The 3,823-nt window shown below is 46.5% G+C and overlaps 1 protein-coding gene across 1 annotated transcript in view; it reads right to left on the bottom strand.

Moving 5' to 3' along the window:
- Window positions 1–3,823, bottom strand: part of GP2 (glycoprotein 2) — a 19,212-nt gene that overhangs the window by 14,100 nt on the left and 1,289 nt on the right. The window lies entirely within an intron of this gene.

Here is a 3,823-nt window from a genome sequence, read left to right as displayed (position 1 = left end):
AGAAAGGGGGAACTAATCACATTGATCTACATATAACCCCCTCCCAGGGGGACAAACAACGGAAAAGTGGGTGAAGGGAGACAGCAGTTGGTGTAAGATGAAAAGAATAATAATTTATAAATTATCAAGGGTTCACGAGGGGAATGAGCTGATACCCAGGGCTCAAGTAGAAAGAAAATGTTTTGAAAATGATGATGGCAACATAGGTACAAATGTGCTTGACACAATGAATGGATGGATGAACTGTAAGCGCCCCCAATAAAATGATTTACAAAAAAACTTCTCTGTGCCCCAGATTCATCCTCGAGGGTAATTGGAGCCCCTATCTCATGAAGTTGCTAAGATGATTTTCAATTTGCCAATATGCTTAAAGCTAAATACGATCTAATTGTTAAAAGTTGTTCATCCTATTTCAAGCGCCCTTTAAATAGCAGCAGGGACACTGGGCACACTCCCTGGGAGTGGTTATTTTTTGCCATTACCCACCCTTCCGACCAGAAAACGGAGATAAAACAAACTTGCCAAACTGGAACTCAAACCCCAAAGATCTCAAGTGCTTAGAAGTATGCAACACAGCATTGATTCGGCAGCTTTCACCCTGGAATCGGAACCTCTGCCTTTACCCTGCTTCCCCGAAAGTAAGACATCCTCCGAAAATAAGACCTACTTACAGTTTTGCCTCTCGCTGAAATATAAGGCATCCCCCCAAAAATAAGACCTCCCGAAAATAAGGCCCTCCGAAGCTACCTTAACTCTGGACTATGGACTGTAGTGGCGGGCACCACCGCGCAGCTCACTGTTGGCCACAGCGCAGCCAGAGCAGCCAGAAAGTACGAGGTCTCTTTTAATTGAACGATAAAATAATAAACAATAAATGTGTACCGTGTTCTTCTTCATGGAAAAATAAGACAGCCCCTGAAAATAAGACCTAGCGCATCTTTGGGAGCAAAAATGAATATAAGACACTGTCTTATTTTTGGGGAAACAGGGTTCTAGAGCTGTTGGGAGATCTGACAGCCCTTGGGATATAGTCACACCGGGCAGTAATTGGTTTTGTGTCTTTTACTCCAGCCCCGCCCCACTCAAACGCTCCTGACCATGAGAGTTGTACTAGGGCCTCCTGCCCTGGAAGTGCCGCTGAACCTCGCTGCTCACCTGTGCAATATCTCAGATAGCAGTTGGCTGTGCCCTGAAACCGGTACACATAGTACCCAGCCGGGCAGGCCTTCACCAACACCTCCTCCTTCCAGAAGCAGCAGTTGCCACTCCAGTGAGCACATGCAGTACGGTTGACAATGCCTTCCTCGCTGGAGGGATGGGTCCCATTCAGCCACATGGGAGCAGCCGTCTGGCAGCGGTAGACTGGGCCACACGTCTCTGGCATCTGGATGCCCCCTTCACCCACGAAGCGGTACCAGCCTGTCAGTTGGTTATCACATAGGTAGACGCCTCCTGTGTACTCGTACTCGATGCTTCTGGAGGGTTCGTCCAGCTGGGTATGATTCTGGCAGGGGTCAAAACAGATGTTGGCCTCGGGGGTCCCAGGGGCCCCACATTGCAAGCCCAGCTGGTAGGCACCTGGGAAAGTCAGAGGACACTTGGGTTAACTCAACCGTCCCACAGTTGACGGGTCTTTTGTCCTCCCCCTCTGTGTGCTAATTTGGATCTGCTTAGGACCCTAAAGAGTGTTTGCGATGCACTAAGCACGTGTCTCCTGGCTACTCACTGACCGAGTGGCAACTTGAACTCCCACAGAGGCATCTCAGATGACAGGCCTAGAATTTGCTTCCCAAGATCACATCATGAGAACTTTCAGTACACATGGGGTGACCATGAGTTGGAGTCAACTTATCCACTTGACCACAAAAAGTCCTGGTGGCATGGAGCCTAACACAAACAGTGGCCACGCAATTCATTCATTGCACAGCCACAGGGTCACAGTCATCCGTGGAGGCTTTAGGTAGTGTTTTAGAAGCGTGAAAGCCACCAAGGCCACTACTAGGCCCCACCCCGGGACATCATTCACACTGAGCTTGTAAAAGGTGTCATCCTGGAGTTGTGCTGTGCTCCTTTCCCTGCTTGGCCTCTTGTCCCATTCTGGTATTTCCCTTCATTAGTCATACAGCTTCACTGGGAAAATTCCAAGCATCATTAAAATGGATAAAATAGCAGCGAACCCAAACCAAGTAACCTTGCACTTGATGCATCCAGTTTTCTGACTCTTAGATGCAAAATATTTAAGTGGATTTAATGCTGAGTAGCTCCCTGCACACTTATATTTTTACTCAATATACTGCAGACATCTTACAGTATCTGTAGATTTAGGTCAATTACAGGGCTTCTCAGCTTTGGCTCTATTGACAGTTTGGACTAGGTAATTATCTGTCACTGGAGGCTGCACATTGTAGAAAATTCAGTAGCATCCTTAGTCTCTACCCACTTCATTTCCATAGGACCATTCCCCACCCCCAGTTATAGCAGTCAAAAATGTCCCCCAACATTGCCATACATGTCTTGGGGAGCAAGGCTATCCATAGTTGGGAATTATTACTCTAACATAGTGGTTCTTAACCTGTGGGTCACGGCCCCTCTGGGGGTTTCGAATGACCCTTTCACAGGGGTCGCCCAATTCATAACAGTGGCAAAATGACAGTGATGAAGTAGCAACGAAAATAATTTTATGGTTTGGGGGGATCACCACCACATGAGGAACTGTATGAAAGGGTCACGGCATGAGGAAGGTTGAGAACCACTGGTCTAACAGCAGCATTTGGGGATTGCCTATCTTCTGTGATTTTTTAAACCATTACAGAGACTGTGACCCATACACCAATTTAAACGCATGTAGAGACCTAAATGAAGGAGGCATTGGGGCTGGATAAGCAGGGTTTGAATCCAGCACCACCTGCTGGCACCCAGTCCATGTCCTGGGTCATGCTGACCACATCTGTTTCCCGGCCTCATTATTGACTTGCCAAGTTGCTTTGCGCAGGTCTTGTTTAAAACTTTGCCTGCTAAGAAATAACACCTGTGAAACCACAGGTAGGATGGACTAGGGCTGTTTTACCTATTACACGTGAAAATAACTGTATCGCCTTAATTTTTAAGAATGCCTACCCTTATACCCCTAGAATCATCTTGGAATACATATCCCCATTTTGGGAAACACAGTTTTAAAGGATCATCAGAGAATCAAATGTGGCAAGCCATGTCAAATGAACGTGGGTCATGAGCCAAGAGCCTGGGTCACAGCCAAATTCAGCTCCTTCTCTTTCTAGTTCTGGTTTGTTGAGCTATTGTGTAAGTCCACAGACGTGCTATCAACAAGTAGGCTAATCCATTGAGACCAACATGGATTTGTGGTTGCCAAAGGTTGGAGGAGGAAGCAAGGGGTTGGCTGTGTACAGTGTATGGGGTTTCTGTCTGGACTGATTGGAAAGTTTGGGGATTAGATCATGGTGATGGGTGAACAGCACTATGAATGTACATAATGCAATGGAAATGTAAAGTTAAAATGCTGGCAAGGATGTTTTATTTTATGTGTATTCCACCACGGTCTAAAAGAGAGGTTTTCCAGCCTCGCTCATGTATTTGCTTTCATTAAAGGAAAGAAATCTTGGCACCTGTTGTTCTTGGATGGTTTCCTGGACACCCTGTACTTTCCCACCAGGGACCATGAGCTCAAACAAGCCCCTCCCCACATATGGCCTGGGCAGAAATTTTCCCCTTGGTGTCAAGCCTGACAATACTTTGGGAAAGCATCTAAGATAAGGTGACCAGACGTCCTGCTTTTAGCAGGACAGTTCCGATTTTTAGCATTTTT

This window comes from Echinops telfairi, unplaced genomic scaffold (genome assembly GCF_000313985.2).
Source record: "Echinops telfairi isolate 266 unplaced genomic scaffold, ASM31398v2 ScPeMD7_5;HRSCAF=22, whole genome shotgun sequence".
In the NCBI taxonomy this organism is placed as follows: domain Eukaryota; kingdom Metazoa; phylum Chordata; class Mammalia; order Afrosoricida; family Tenrecidae; genus Echinops; species Echinops telfairi.
This window is presented reverse-complemented; position numbering and strand designations above follow the sequence as displayed.